Raw genomic sequence first — 17,286 nt, forward strand, 5'->3', positions numbered from 1 at the left:
GCCAAGACATAAGCGCCGGTGTCTACCAGGGGGGCCTGGTATTAATGACGACGGCTCGGTGTGGTGGGTTTTGCACGAGCGAGAGTCTCTGAGGGCAAACGCAGTGCTGCCACTGGTGCTCGAGATGGTAGACCCCGACCAGCGTTACAGACTCTTCACGGTCGTTGGTAAGGCCCCGCAGAGCCATTGGCGCCAATCATGGAGGAGGAACGGCGCTCGGTGGGTCGTTAGTCAAAAGAGGGGACCAAATCGCAGTCGGCGCCCTGGAAGGCATCGACGCAGGTATTTGGGAGAAAGGACGAGAGTACCTCGTCTACGTGAGATACGAGCTTCGCCCTTTACCTGAGCAAAATGGTGACCCTGGGCCAATGTTTGAGCGAGAGGGGGGTGACACCTTCGCTAACTGTGTTGTCAGTTATGTTGGCGACTTCTTGAGGAATCGCGGCACCTCGCGCTCCCTTGGTCTAAGACACGAGGCAAGATCCTCGAGCGATATGACAAGAAGATGGCCACTACGGGATGCACCAAAGAAGACCTCTTTGAGATGGAAAAGAAGCTCGAGATAAAGCTGGTAGCCGTGGACGCCCTGGGCAACGTTATGTGGGACTCGGGGAAGTACAAGAGGGGGTATACACAGATCCACATCCCTTGCCACAATAACCATGCCTGGGCGGAGCTTCCGTCTGAACCACCTGCGATCGCGAGCATCCACGGCCTAGACTACGAGGCTGAGGGGGAGCTTCGTTCGTTATGTCAGGAGAAGACTCTAACCAGTGCCGCCACAAAAACGCGCGAGGCAAAAGTGCGAGAGGTGCTCATTCGCTTTATAAACAGGGCGATCCCCAGAAGCACGAGGATCTGGCTGTGTGGGCGTGTTATAGTCACGCACGAAGGCAAACTGTACCGATCGGACAGGACGGAGCAGCTATCGACAGGGCGTTTACAGACGAGACAGGATATGATCCTCAATGGCTTCCTGATGATCACCCAGCCTTCCAAGAGTACACCGAAGCTACGCACTCGATGGGCGGTGCAATAGGGTATCGCTTCAAGGAAGTGGACCCAAAGAGAGAACATCAGGCCAACGCCTCTTAAATACAGGGACGTCTGGCGAGCGGCGCAGGTTGAGTCCAAAGTGTGGAATAGCAAGGAAAACTAAGGGGCGCAGCCTCATGCGCACATCGACATGCGTGCGGCGTACCTAGGATGCGAGGACAGTGTCTTCGGCGGCGCCTCGGACGCCATTGATTTGGTACGGAAATACGGCTTCCCTACGAACGTGTATCGTATCGCAGATGTTGTGGGACGGCCATAGAGCGAGGTTCTTCAACTAACCGGGGCCATTCAGCTGACCGAGTGGGAGTTATCTGAGGCCTGCCACCCCTACACTTCTGGGAGGGTAGGGCAGCACTTGGAAAAAAACGAGGGCTGGATCACCACGCCAGAGCTCAAGGACCTGTTAGACTCGGGTGACCTCGTCATGGCCACGGCGAGGGAGGTGTTGTATAGCGTCGGAAAAAAGGACTCCATCAAGTTCCCCCACTCCATCGCGTGCCGCCCCGGCGGCGAAGTCTCGCAGTACCCTGAGGGTCGAGATCTCGCTGTCCGTTTCGGGAGGCAAGTGCGCTCGCCATGGCAACGAGTCCTCGATCGTAGTCCGCGACCGTGAAGAAGCCGCGTATCTGACAAACCTCCTTGCGGGCACCGACCACTTACTTAACTTCGAGCATGCCGACGGGGCTCATCTGATCCAATACAAAGACGGTGTCCGGCGCTCACAATGGTACCATATCAGGGCCTTCGTCTTGGCGTACACAAACATAGCGTTGCGACGCATGTTGAGGCGGATCCCTCGCGAAGATGTCCTCCGAGTGTGCACAGATGCCATATACGCAAAGGCGGTGCCCAGTGGTGTAAAGCTCGTGGAGCGAAATCCGAGGTATGGAGAGTGGCGCCACAAGAAGCCTGGGTACAAGTGGCGACCCGAAGCGGCTTGGGGTCCGAAGAAGTCGGGGAGCTTGGCTAAGGAGCCAAGCACTGCGCCGAGTGGCCGTGCGATCTAGTGGCCGCAACCTCTGCAAAGATTATCTAGCCGGCCTGCAAAGATGTATCTCGCCACGCGGCCGTGTCAGGTAGTGTGTTGTGGCGACTATGGGCAGGTCCCGCCCTGGGGAGATAAAGAGGGGCCTCACGATATGCTCAAGGAGTGGGCACAAGGGAACATCCGCTGGTTCGAGTCCGACTACCGCTGCCTGTGTGAAGACTGCGAAAAGCCGTACAGTACATGCGACTGCTGCTCTGCCGCGCCCTCCTCCAGGCTCCACGACATAAAGGGCCGGATTTGGTGTCAGCCAGATTCCCAACAGCTTGAGGTGTTTCGAGAGGAGTGGGATGGGGTGGCGTTCGACGCGGCGATCGAGCAGGCCCACCCAAGCACCCCATAGGTGGGTGTGCTCGACCAACAAGATGGGGGCTCTTGTTCAGCAGCGATTGGTAGAGCACCACAGGAAAAACTACCCCCGATTGCCAGCAACCATTCGCTTTGACCCCGATCCTAGCGTCGCGCATCGTTATCGCAAGCAAGGGCGGCCAGTACCCGTGCCAGGCAAAAGGGGTGAGAAGGTCGACGCGTACAAAGGCACGGTAGTCGAGGTTCCTCTCGACGCGGTCCTTAACGGGCTTCCCCTCGAGTGGAAATACGCGGGCTGGGGGACAGTCCACCGGGTGCAGGGCAAGACTATCCAGACTCCAAGACGTCTGTTTATCATAGACCACAGCTGGATCAGAGGGCTGGATCACGAATGCTGTATACACCGACATCTCCCGCGTGCGGCGCGCCGACCAGATAGTCCGCGTGATGCCCCCCGATAACACCCCCGGTGCCTTGGTTCCCACAGGACTGCAGGCTACGCCCAGTGAAGAGCTCATTATAGCGCGAATCAAGCGATACGCTATAGACGACAGGCAAAAAGGTCGCACGAAGTACACGGGACCGCACCACGATCTGACGGTAGACCACGTACTCGGCATGATTGCTGACGCGGAAAAGAAGTGCACGGGCTGTGGCACTCAGCTTCTGCTTCAGGGGTACACCAAGAGTCATCCCCAATGCTTCAGTATCGACCGGCTGGACGACAGTCAGGGTCACTACAAGTGGAATGTCAGACTCACGTGCCTTAGCTGCAATAGAAGGCACAAGCGCTGATCACGCTAGCGTGACGCTACGCAACTGCGAACGCGTGAAGCCGAGCTTAGAGTACGCCGTGTAATAGAACACTGGCTTTCCGGGCTCCATGACCCTCTGTAGTATTGGGTATGCCTTGCTTGTCCACCACGGGTCCGTCGCTCGTCGTCGGCCCTTGTCCTGAAGGTCTTCCTCGTTTACGACGAAGTACACCTCCGTTCCGACCTCTAAGGGGGGCTTTTCGGCTTTGAGAGGCACGCGCCTCAGCTTTATGGCGTCTTTAGGCGCAAAGCCAGTCATGCGAGTCTTCGTTGCGTTTATGTCCGAGATGACGATTGGCAAAGCAGTAGCCCACTCGCGGTTTGTTTCGCCGGATGCAAGCTCCTTCGAGTACTGCGCACGAAATAGGCGCTGTGCCAGCCAGCGATGGAAAGACTCGGCGAAAGCTTGGCTCCTGCGGGGCCTTGGCTCAGCCCGTCGGACCTCCACCCCGTGGTTTGTTAGGAGATTTGTGATAGCACCCTTGAACTCCGTGCCGTCATCAACCATGAGGACTTTAGGCCATGTGAGAGGTCCCTTTGCATAGATGTCAGCGAGTTCGCGGGAGACGACGGTCGCGCTCTTAGTCCTCAGTGGGCGGGCGGCTTTATATCGTGAAGCAACGTCAACGACAGTCAGAGCATACTTGTACCCGCGGTCGGTTGGCAAGAATAGCAGGTCCGACTGGTGGATACGGTTTGGTATCTGCTCCGAGAAGTGGGCGTAGGTAGTCGGAGGAGGGGGTGTCTGTGTGTAGCCCCCGAGGGGCTGCGAGCTTACCCACTTGCGCACTCGATCTATGGAGGCCGCCATTAGGTGTCGGCAATGTACTGCAACAGGTGTATTAGTCTCCAACAGGCGGTTGCCGTCTGCTCGGGTAGTGCCGAGGCGGTCTTTCTGAGGTCGGTAGGCCCTCGGAGAACGACATTGGCGAATCTCTTAACGCACTACCTGTCTGCGCGCCACAACTCGAGGCTTCGGTTAGCAATGTCACCAAAGCTACATAATCCACCCATCGATGGCACCTTCGGTGTCACTCGCTTAGCAGCGGCTGCTACCTCGTGCATAGCACTCCACAACTGGTCTGCAATCATCTTATACGTATACGCATACGTATACGCGCAGTATGGAAAAAGGCCGCCTAGAAGCAGCGCCGGAACGGCAGCTGCATCACAGCAAGCGGCTAGCTGTGTAGCCGATGGCGAGAGCGCCGGCGCCAATGTACGCCAACTCATACGTGGCCTACACGTGTAGTACACTACTACATGGGCAGGATCTTCTGGTCCTCAAGGCAACCCTTCAAAGCGACAGCACCCGCAACAGCGGCAGTCATTTTTGCGTAGTTCATGGCGTTCGCGGAGGGGTCTTTGGTAAAGTTATCGCGCAAGACCTTGCGCCCGACCCAGCCAATACCGGCTACGAGGCCGGTTATGACTGCGGCGTCGGTGATGGTCTTTGTAATCTTGCTTTGCTGCGTCGTCGACATATGCACAGGTATGATGCACGGACGTGCGGATATGGGAGGGACTCTTTTGTTTAAATGATTTGCATAGTCCGGGAGCGCGAAGCGCTGTCGCCGGAACGGCAAGTGGTCGATCCTTGATCTGCTGTGCATAGACACGAAGTGTCGGCGGAGTCACGTCGTCGGCCACTACAAGTGGATCGGTAGCTCGCTGTTTAACAGCTGGTGTACGAGTGAACGCGGCAGCTAGCTCCCGCCTTCGTGTGTAGAGGCCGATCAATGACACTAGAAGACCAGCGACCCCGATGGCCGAGCTGGCCGACCAAGCAGAGTTGCTTTCCGAGACTGGTGTGTGTATGCCTTCGGCGCGCGCACGCAAGCCCTCGCGTCCCTGCGACTCGCTAGCGACCGGCGACTTAACTCTTCGCTCTGTTTAGTCGGTTCCACTTTGACAAGCGCCTTCCAGCTTCGACTCGTCCATGGTGTTTAGGTCGGGTCGCGGGTGGCTCGGGGCTCGGGGCTCGGGATTCTCTCCACCAACGCCGAAGGCGTACGTGCAGGTTCATGAGCAGTTTTTTGATGATGCTCGTCATCAGCAGCTTCCGCTGAGCCGTTTGCCGTTCTGGCAGGCTGAGCACTAGTACTTCCTTGGGGTTCCTCCATTTGTGATGCAACTATTTGCTTACTGAAGAAGTGGCAAGCTTTCAAGTGATCGTCTACTCTAAAGTCGTCATGGCACACTAGCTATCTGGTGAGTCCGCGACCTCGTGTTGACACCGCGTGTCAGCGCTTGCCGTTCCGGCGGTGTTCACATGGCGTGCTACGTGAAACGCCCCGACGGCTAAAGCCATCAAACCACCGCAGAGTAGAGACAGGCTTTCGCACAATGTGCGGAGCTCGTTGTTGATGATGTAGTCGGACACTAGGTCATTGTGGAGATCGACCACACTGTCTATCGGCAGCGCCATGCCTATGAGCTTGGTCGTAAGCTTCAGAAAGCTGTCTGCCAGGGCGTCTGTAGTCCGGCTGGCTAGAGCGGTCTCGTATCGCTTCTCGTACTTCCTCACCTCCTCGGCGCTCATGCGTTTGGCGTCGTCGTGAGTCAGGGCCTTGCCTACCATTTTTCTCGACTTCCCCGAGGCTACGAGAATCGCGAGTTTCTCCCTCGCGTCTGCTATCTCAGTTTGCTCACCTCCGGTTGCCGTTCCGGCAGTCTGCGTCGAGCAGCCCAACGACTCGACGGCCGGGAGGCCGGCGGCGCCCCCCTCAAGAAGACTCTCAAAGTATTCGTCGCTCATCATGGCTAAGGTGCAACACGTGTGTATATATACGTATACGTATTCACGTGCCTTGAGGGCGGTGTGATCAATGCGTATATATATATCAGTATATACGTATACGTATACGTGGGCGGTGATTTACTGCGCTTACCGTTCAACTAGGGTGATGGTATAAGGGTGACGCAAGGAAAACTCTAACTTCGAGAACTTTTTCGTCTTGAGGGCCTTCATGTACTCTTTCATCTTCTCTTCTGGGAGCTCCGCGCCGTAGTCATGCAGGATAGCTTTCATGTCCGCCTTGCTCGGCGTATAGAAGACCACCAAGGCCGCGATGTTCTCACGAAACGGCTTCGTGATGCTGGTGAGCTGCTGCGTGATCACCCACACGCTAATACCCACGTGGCGCGCGCTGAACGCCAAGTTGACTAGCTGGTCAGAGCGCTTCTTTACGTCTTTCGAGGCCGCACAGTCGTCCAGTATGATTAGCGTATTAGTGCCTTCGAAGACAGCGGAGACATGCCTCAGCAGTATGTCGTTCTGACCCGCCTCAGGTGTGACGACAAACAGACGATTGTCGCCCTCGCCAAAGCCGTCGTATGTTTTGTTGTAGGCAAAGGTAGGGCACACGAGTACGATGTACTCAAACTTGCCCCGGAAAGGGCCGTTCAGCCGGTCCACTATGAATCGGGTCTTCCCGCATGACGTCGGGCCCACGATGAGAGCGTTAAATGGGATGTTTTTCGGGTCCATACCGCGCTGCGCCGGGAAAGCAAGCGCTTCGCGCAGAAACACGTTTCGGTGTCTGTGCTCAGTATTTTATGGACTCTAGCTGTCCGTTCATAAGGTTCATTTGGGCGTCGGCCACCACAAACACGTGACAGTTTACGGTACGCTGGCCGCTTGCCGTGCGCTTTATCTCGAGATGCACACTGTCGTGGGTATTGACCAATCGGAGACCGCCCCCATGGATAGCACTGTCGTCCGTCGTTCGAAGGTCGATCCACAGAGCAAACTTGTTATCGCCATAGAACGACTCGGGGCTGACTGCCGGGGCGGCAGGCGCTCCGCTGTGCCCCCCCCCCCCCCCCCCCGGGGAGGGGCGGACGAACCGCCTTTTCGCCTCCCTCCAGAAATCCGTGGGGCGCAGTCCCTGGCTGAAGACCTTGTTTGGCATGCCGTCGATTGTAACGCGAACGCTCTTGATGTCGGGGTACACGAACTTCTCAGAGTCGCGAGCCCCTGCTGTGTATGGCTCCACAAAGAGGAGCAACAGACCACTCATAGACCTTCGCGGCAGGTTGACACTCTCGTTGATTATGCTGTCCGTCCCTTTGCTAATCACGAAGGTCTTGTGAAGGTTCACTTGCTCGTAGAAGAACGTTGTGCCGTTTTGGTAGGCGGCGGCTGCAGACCGGGCGAGGTTGTCGTCCCTCAGGCTTTCGTATTCCAGCTCTAGATTTTTTATGCCATAGGATAATTTGGTAGCATCGCTTCCGACTACTACCTGGTCAACCGTTGCGAACTCGATCTCGAAGAGCAGCGCCTCGGAGAGCGCCCTTGAGTACAGTACGCCGTGGTCCGTCAGCAGAGAATGGTATAGCGGGATGGTGTACTTTGCCCCGTGGGCGGCGTTTAGAGCGTTCTCCTTGGCGTTACTAGTCGCTTTATCGCCAGCCTTGGAGCGAAGCTTGCGCATGTTTTTTGACTGTATGCCCTGCTCCAGGCGGTCCTCTCTCTCGACCTTGGACAGGTAAAGCTCTTCATACGTCTTGAAGACATCGTAGCGGTTGGTGTCCTGGAGCGTTTCTCCTGCAAACGTAATTTTCAGGCGGCTCACGAGATTTCGGCCGACGTTGTTCACGACGGTATTATTTGCTTGGCCTGAGATGGAGAGATCGAAACCGACCCTCAAGGAGCCAGGCACGAGCGTGACGCCTTCCGACAGCTTTGGGACCGCCACATATAGCGTCTCGCCGGGGGAAGCCGTCGACGGGTTGAGAGTGACCCGGTGAACAGTTCTCTCGGCTTTCAACCCCAGAGGAGTTCTGGGTGTTCGTTGGGGGTCAAGTTTATCGCTGACTGACATTCCTCCGCACTATGGTGCGGACTGTTAGACATGTCTAATATAGCGTAGCAAGCGCTATGCGCACGCATCATGGGTGATGTTGACGTTGACGATTTCTTGCCAGGTGCGTCCGCCGATCGCGGAGCGGGGGACGACGAGGCGACGCCCCTTATCCCGTTTGAACCCGACGATGGGGAGTCGATCCCAATGACGAGCACGTCATCGCGGGGGGCCCGGACGCAAACGACCGCTGAAACCTCGTTCACCACAGAGGGTGCAGCGGCAAGACTTGGTCTCCAGTCCCTCAGGGAGGAATACCCAGACCTTAACGAGAATCTGATACGGTTCCAGTCAGACCGGAGGGGAAAGACGCTAGTACAGCTTCGCAACCTCGGCAAAGGAGGTTGGACTAAGCCAAGACAGCTGTTCAATGAGAACGGGGGCGTTCGAAATTACGTTGCAAAGCTGAAAGGCTTCAAGCTGGCGATGGGGTCCGTGGCAGAGATAGAGGCGGTCATACAGGAGAACACAGAACGAGTCCAAGAGCTGCAAGGGGTGGTAGCCACAGACAGGGAGACCATCGACGACCCTAACACGTCAGAGAGTCGCCGCCAAGAGGCCCGTGAGCGCAACGAGGAGAGGCTATCCGAGATTGACGAACTAGAACGCGAAAACCGAGAGCTCGAGAACCAAAAGCCGCCCAGAGAGCGCATCAAAGCCATCTTCAAAAGTACGGCTTTACCGTCACCGCTATCGGGTTGGCCGTAGCGACGACGATCGCGGCCATTGTGGCGTCGCTCGGCAGGTAGCTCTCCTCCGTGGCCAGAGGGGTCGGTAACGGGCTTAAGGCTATCGGGAAAAAGCTAGGCGAGCTTCTCCTGGGCTAGTAGGCAGCATCGCGAACTTCGTGTTTAAGGCTGTAGGGGAAGCGGTGAAATTCCTTGGCGAGAATGCGTGGCTGCTCATTCTAGCCGTAGCCGCGTTCTTGGTTCGTCGAATGCAAAGCAATCATCGGAACAAGTAATACGCCGCGGCCACCGCGAGTGCCGACAACCCCGCCTCGAGGGCGGTGTGGTCACACTTTTCGCCCAGTCCGGGTGCGCTTGCCGTGTCGGCGGCGGCCATGCTATGCGCAGCATGCATTCGTAAAGAGGGGGCAGGCGCCGCGCCCTCTGCGTGCGCTTTCGCAGGTGCTAAAGCCTTGCTTCGCCGCCGGAACGGCACGCGGTCGATCCTTGGATCAGTCACGTGTTGCACCCTAGGATGCCCACCGGCCATGTTATGAGCACCGACTGGCTTTGTCTCGGTATTGATCGCGTTTGCGCCGAGCGTCATGGAGTCTGTGGCTTTCTGTAGTTTATTGTTGTAGCCCACGACGCTTTGCGTGTTTATCACCAGATCGCTCGGCATCAGCCACACTCCTTGTGCGACCGCAAGACTCAGTCTCACCTTGGCCTCCTGCATGGCTAACTGGTACCTTTGCACGCTTTGAGCGATGTCGTTTTCTATGATCGCGTCTTCAAGCAGCTTCGTGAACTCCGCCTGCGCCACCATGGCCGGCCCACCGGCCCCCGCGATGGAGGAACGGACGTTTACCTGCGCGCCAAGCACTGTGTAGACGAACGCCTCGACCGAGCGATCGAGTCTTCCTAGCCCTGCCTTTGTCAGTCCCTCACCTTTGGGAGGCGCAAACCAGCTATATTGCATGCCCCCGTGGTCGTCGTTACGTGTAAAACCCACCTGCTTCCCACTTTTGTACGTCCCACCTTCGTCGCTAAACAGATTGAGGTGGCTCGGGTACTCGTCCGCCGCCGTGTCGTAGCCACGGGTCACGTGTACGTTGCGATACCCCTCCCCTGGGTAGAACACAAACACATCGCCTAGCCCGTGGTTCCGCCCGCCTTTCCATCGGAAGTCCGGCTTACGCGGCAAACCGAACGCTATACATAGACGCTCGAAAGCGGCCTTCTTGTAGGGGTTACCTTTTTGCGTGAACGGGCTGTCGCCAGGCAGGGGGGCGCTGAGCTCGTAGAGTATCCTCCGCGTGGTAAAGCAGACGTGAAACCTTAGAAATCCCCTGATGACAGAGGGGAGCGTGGCGAAAGCGGGGTCGGTTAGGGACACCCCGCATCCGGCGGTTGCGCACCAGACCGCAAAGTTGAGTTGCTGTGGCCAGTACCAATAGGAAGGCTCCGATAGCCACCGGCGAGACTCCTTTGCGGACTTGTGCGTGACTACTGTCTCTTTGAATGTCTCGGACTCTAGTCGTGAATGATTTGTCCTCAGCCACGTGTATCTCTAGCTGCGTGAGTAGTGGGGTGATGTCCGAGGCCGTGCTCTTTACGTGTTTTGCGCGTTTGACTCGTTCGGCTATAGCGTGTTTGATATGTTCGGCTATAGAGGCTCCCGCCGCAGTTGCCGCCTTCTTCGTCTCTTCCACCTCCCTTCGGAGAATCGCCTCCTCGTTCAGCATCCGTCAGCCTTCCCAATCCATGCTCAGTCCTATTAAACACGAAGGCGGGCTGTGTTTAACACAATGGTGGTCCTACATACTGTTCTCACCAAAGGCGAACAGACGCTCTTCTTCGAGCGGCCGATAAGGCGCCCACGCTTCGTGGCGCTCCGGCAGTGCTCGCTGTTTAACAGCTGGTATAATCTCGAGCGGGAGCATCAGATAACGACTATAGCCGCCCTTTTGCCCATCGCTACTCTGCCAGCCGGGCACCACACGGCCGAGTCCATCGTGGAAACGATCAACCGCGCTGAAAGCGAGATTCTGACCACGAAGCTGGATCCCCTTACCGGGAAGATCGCGCCCATGTCCAATGGCGTTGCGTTCCTGAATGCCGAGCTTTGCGCACTATTTGGCCTAGAGGCTAAGTAATTTTCGGCTTTGCCGAAAATAGAGGCCCTCTACATCTGCTGCGATATCGTAGACCGCACGCAATGCCTCTCCTTAGGCGAGCCTTCAAACGTTCTCGCTTGCCTAGAAACCCGCGGGAGGCCGCACGAGAAAGTCGTCTATGGACCCGACATTCTCGTTTGTGCCGCAGCATCTTCCTCTGAGTTTGTCTCGAGTACCCAAATATGGATCAAGGATGACCGCGGTAGACGGGTGGACTTTAAGGGCAAGCCTGTTCGCCTTGTATTATAGCTAACCTAGGTCCGACACAACAAGCATGGCAAACAGCGACGTTAGCAGTGGTGACATATACCCTTCGCTTCCCAGTGTTTGCCCCCCGAAGGGTACGCACATGACGCCTGCCGTTCCGGCAAGCATCGGCGGCGACGTGCAAAGCTTCCGACTCCAGAAAATATGTGACACTCAGGCGGTTCTAGACAACGAGATAACGCATCATCGACAGGTGCGGAAGAAGTATAAGCGCGCCTTTGCCGTTACCCATGCTGTGTCTGTGGCATCCGGCATCGCTGCAGCGCCGGGGTGGGGGTCTCTTTGAGTGGGATAGGGGTTCTGGTCGGCGGTCTGCTGGCAGGGGTCGCTGGGCTGGTCGGTGTCGTGGGCGCGGGCGCGGGGGTAGTCTCTAGGGGTCTTACAAGCAAGGTGGCTAAAAACTAAGACACGACGGTTTTAGCGGAGAGTAAGAAAAACTCGATCAGCGAGCTGGTCTCTAAGGCTCTGCAAGACGGGCATATCTCAGACGAAGAGTTTCGGCTTATACTTCGGGAACAAGAGAGATACTACGCGCTCAAGGCCGCTATCAGAGCTCGACACGGCCTCGCATCGTGTGAGAAAAAAAGCAGGAAAGGGCCCTCCCTGGAGACACGCGAAAAGATGAAAAAGAGGCTCCGAGAAATTCGCGAGGAGTTCGGGAGCGAGGTGTTCGAGTAAAACTCAGGTTTAAACGCCACGCTAGCGGCTTTGAATTTACGGCCGAAAAACGGTTATTTCGCGCTCCGTAGGTCGGCGGTCCAATCCACGTTCCTCGTTTTCACGGCCCTCAGGTCCTAGCACAAGGTGATTAGATTACCGGCTTGTACGGAGCCCGGGAAGGGACATTTGAAAAACCTACTGCAATTTTATTTCGTGCGGTATACTTTTCGCGTCGTGAGAACTAGTTTTCAATTTTGCGTGTCTTTTTTTTTTTTTCGTGAGTTTATTATTTTTTTCGTGAGTTTTAATTTTTTTTTCGTGAGTTTTATTTTTTTCGTGAGTTTTATTTTTTTCGTGAGTTTTATTTTTTTTCGTGAGTTTTATTTTTTTTCGTGAGTTTTAATTTTTTTCGTGAGTTTTATTTTTTTCGTGAGTTTTATTTTTTTCGTGAGTTTTAATTATTTTTCGTGAGTTTAATTTTTTTTAGTGAGTTTCATTTTTTTTCGTGAGTTTTATTTTTTTCGTGAGTTTATTTTTTTTCGTGAGTTTTAATTATCCGCGGGCCACTTTAAGGTAAGAACACTGTATCAAAAAAACGCTTTTCCATTGGTACTATGGTACGTAGCGTTCGTCAATGTTTTGTTTTCTGAAAGATATGCAGCATTATTTTGTATGTTTGTGAGGTAAATAAAATCATAGCATACTTCCAAATTTAGTCGGATTTCTTGTGAGAGTGTTAACACTTTATTTTCATTTGCATGAATATTAAAAATCAGCAAGCGTAGTGGGCCTACAAGGTATTGTTCTGGATTGAATCGTAATTAGAAAGTTTCACGTTCGCCGTCTGAATTCTTTATGAGCGCAATTAGGAGAGAGGCTAAGGGAAAAGGTAAAAAGAGGTACCCTCAGGCTAGACCCAATTCAGGGAGGGTTGGGAGGTGGGGGTTGACAGCAGCCTACCACCTAGAATTAGAAAAAATATATTAAATATTCAAATACAAATTTTGAATATTTTGAATAGCTCTTAGTTATGAAACTAAATTCGACGAGAACCACATCAAACAATTCCCATCATTTTATCTAATGCTCTCAGATTTTACACAGCGCTTTTAGAAAAAAAAAGTAAGGTGTTCAAAATCAGAGGGGGTGTGGGGTATCAGACGGTGACCGTCACCTCCTTCATCCAAATTGCAAGTGTTTTAATCTGCTCCCTAATATGCTTCGTTCCACACAGAATTTTAAGAAACAAACGCTGCGTTTCCATGAGGTAACATTTATTTTAGTAAGAACAAAATCGCGTTAAGCTTGTCTTACATTTTTCCTAACACAATCAGAACCACGTGTAAAAACTTTTGGGTTCAACTGGAACGCAAATACCGACAAAATGTAATGGAATATCTTCTATTAGTAAAACAAAGTGGCCTACTTAAGTGAAGAAAGAATAGTCTATTTCCATAGGCTGCGGTAACAATGTACAACAAATTACTCGCGTCTGTGCGGAATGATTTAAACTGGAAAACAAAAGAAGTTACATTATTCTTTCAATCTCGTGGATAAGAGTAAGATACAAACTCGTGCATCATTGCCATTTTCTGGCATTCTTAATTATTCTTAATATTATTATTCTTAATAATTCTTGTTTATTTTTTTTTAAACATTAAAATGAGCACGCTGTTTTTGCTCTCTCACTGTCCCTTCGGGACTCCCGAAGAATATCGCGAAGCTCTTTCACCCAAGAGGGGGTTAGGAGGTCGTATATAGTGTATGTGTTGTGGTTTGAAATGCTTCTTGGTTTGAAATTGTTAAAACCAGCTGAAAAAAAGTCAAACCAAGAAGCATTTCAAACCACAACAAATGTGGCATGGTTTGAATTTTTTTCAAACTGGTTTTAACAATTTCAAACCAAGAAGCATTTCAAACCACAACATATGCTACAAGATGCGACAACACGATTATGTTTGAGTGGTTTTATTCTACGACTCTACATACAGAACGTTCTCGGTACGTTTAGATTGTGATTACGCAAGGCCACGAGATGGCTTCGGCGCCGTATTGTCTACGGAATGTTTGCACAAAGCATGTGATTGACAGACCGGTATTTTTCTACCTAAAACGGGTCATTACGTCAGCGAATTCACTGCTGCAACAAGCGGTTTTGCCGTTCAAAGTCGAGCAGTGCCTATCGTTTCACCATGGACGAGTTTGAGAACGCTTTAGACGACATTGTTCGCCGAAGCAACAGTGAGTACGACGAAGAATTACTCGTCCCAGCGCCTTCACGTCATGGAATGGCAGTCTCTACTCGAAAGAACCATCGGAGAGGCCGCGAAACTTGGTAGCTTCAGCCGAGGCAGATATAAGAAGGCTCCCAGCCATCAATATTAGGCAGGAGCCTTAAGGACCTCCAAAGCTGCCTAAGCCGAGACCCATGTAGCGTTAGACCGTGGGGCCTATATAGCCACTGAAAACCTACAAAGCTACATTTCCTCACACTGTGCTCGTGTTTTTTGTGCTCATTGGTTTTGTCCCAACCGTGGGACATTTTTTGCGATCCCTTGAGCCATTGCGGGCTTAGCGGTTTCGTGCCACGCTTGGCACGATTCTGCGATCCCTTGAGTCATTGCGGGCTTAGCGACTTCGTGCCACGCTTGGCACGATTCTGCGATCCCTTAAGCCATTGCGGGCTTAGCGGTTTGGAACGCTTTTGTCGTGCCATGCTTGGCACGGTTTTGCGATCCCTTGAGTCATTGCGGGCTTAGCGATTTCGTGCCAAGCGTGGCACGATTCTGCGATCCCTTGAGCCATTGCGGGCTTAGCTGTTTCGTGCCACGCTTGGCACGATTTTGCGATCCTTTGAGTCATTGCGGGCTTAGCGATTTCGTGCCACGCTTGGCACGATTCTGCGATCCCTTGAGTCATTGCGGGCTTAGCGACTTCGTGCAACGCTTGGCACGATTTTGCGATCCCTTAAGCCATTGCGGGCTTAGCGGTTTGGAACGATTTTGCCGTGCCATGCTTGGCACGATTTTGCGATCCCTTGAGTCATTGCGGGCTTAGCGATTTCGTGCCAAGCGTGGCACGATTCTGCGATCCCTTGAGCCATTGCGGGCTTAGCTGTTTCGTGCCACGCTTGGCACGATTTTGCGATCCTTTGAGTCATTGCGGGCTTAGCGATTTCGTGCCACGCTTGGAACGATTTTGCAATCCCTTGAGCCTCTAGTGCTGTCCACATCTGTACTTTTTGTGTGCTAGGTGTGCTGATGAGCCCTGATATTGGGCGAAACGGCGTTGCTAGGCATGTGTCTTGTGCCTTGGTTCCAACACGCTTAGACTTGCGGCAGACGTTGCTAGGCTTGTGTCTTGTGCCTTGGTTCCCACACGCTACCGTGCGAAGCGCTGGGGGGGGGGGGGGGGGTAGCCACCCTGTCATCGTCTTAGGCTCCCCCTTTGGCGCGCTCTTGCCCGACCTTCCCACCCGAACCCCACCCGACGCAGGTTAGCAATTGCTGAATATTTATCTACCAGAGCCCCGCCCGACGTAGATTAGTAATTGCTAATTATTTATCTACGCGAAGTGGTCCCGACGTAGATTGATAATTGCTAATTATTTATTTACACGAAGTGGTCCCGACGTAGATTAATATTTAGCAATTATTAATCTACGCGAAACACGTTTCGGTTTCACTGAAAATCCAAAGTCCCCCCCCCCCCCCCTAAGATTTAAACGCCTGAATCAATTGCGTACTAAACACAATTGAACCCTAGGTTTTACAGCTAGAAATCATTGACTAATATACAGATTTAGGCACTGCCTAAAAGCGGAGCCAGCATGACTTTTTTTTCAGCATAAACTTGTGTAGAACCCCCCTCCCTGCACTTTAATTATGCATCATGTTCCACCACCCACAAAAACGGCACCATATGTAAAACATATAAAGATTGCATGTTCTATAAATACTGCAACTATTATTAAAAGGTGTCCTCCCAATCCTCCTAGGGAATACCTAGAACAAATATGTTTTTTTGTTCTAGGTAAAAAAAGTATTTATTGACATTAGGATATCATTAACTAAACTATACTTGGTGGGCAACTGATACAGCAAAATTAGCAAAATAAATTTATGCTTTGATTAACCGGGAAGTCTTTCAGGTGTGAAGGGAGGTCATATTTATTTTAAAATGAGGATCAATCAAAGTTCCTCACAAAAAACTGGGTGCTATTTTATTCTCTTCAAAATTAAAAACAATAAACAAATACATATCAAATTCCTATACATTAATAAGTATATCATCAAATCACACTATCATAGTGGATTTGAGGTAAAAGTACTCATTCCCTGCCTGTACTGTCCCAATTCCTTTTACTTCTTTAAATTACTTTACTTAACTTGCAAAGATAGGGCTTTATCATTTTCTTTCTCTTGTGTAAGTTTTAAAGTAAGCAATTCGAATATTGGAAAAATATCTTTATTAATCTTCTCTATTGTGCTTTAGAATGTAACTTTGCTAAGGGTGGATTAAAAGCACTCCAACATATTTAAAAAAAAATCCGGGTTCATTATTTTATTATACAGTTAAGAACCACATATAAGAACCTAGAATGAACCTATAACCTAAAATTATCAAATTAGAATCTTTATAAGCATCTATTTAGCCTATAATTTGAAATAGGTTGAAATAGGAAAATTGATTTCTAAATAGTCTTAAATATGATCTTAAGGGATCAAATAGGAGACCTGTTTTTGTTTTTTTATGATTAACTTACTACCTCAATTACTTTACCATGAGTCATTGTAATAGCAAGAGACTATTTATGAACCTAAATTACTAATACTTAGGGTTTTAGGAGACCAGCTCTCAATTTCTTTAAGGTTTTAGGAAACCAGTTCTCTATTTTTTTCTCCAAAGAATGTTGGAGTTTACCCAAGTAATTCATGTAAGCCTTGCTCATCTTTGTGAGAATTTTACTAAACATTCATTGAAATGAATTTATTCATGAATAGTAGTTATAATTTTCCTATGATGGTGAATGGCAGGTGTCCATAAAATTAGCTTGTTTTTTCTTTCTTTATCTTGCGGCGTACTCTGATATTTCAGCTGACCTTGACACGAGCACAAGACTTGACTCTTAAAAACTTTCAACCATGCTTTTACACAGTCTTTTGCACATAATTTGACAAGTTCATATCCGTGGTTAGCATTCCCACGAATGATTTTTTTTTCAAGCACTTCTATTTCGACAATTCTTGGCTTTTCTGCAGTCAGTTTTCGTGTGTTTTTGAGAGGGGCAGAAATACTCTTCCGCCATATTGTTTTGCGCGCTCTGGAGGCCTGTGCCGAGGCAGATCGCTGCTGGCTGAGATGGATGGCAGCTTGTGACAATGACGTCATTGACCACAAAAACTGGGTCGCCTAGTTATAGAC

This window comes from Nematostella vectensis, chromosome 15 (assembly GCF_932526225.1).
Source record: "Nematostella vectensis chromosome 15, jaNemVect1.1, whole genome shotgun sequence".
In the NCBI taxonomy this organism is placed as follows: Eukaryota; Metazoa; Cnidaria; class Anthozoa; order Actiniaria; family Edwardsiidae; genus Nematostella; species Nematostella vectensis.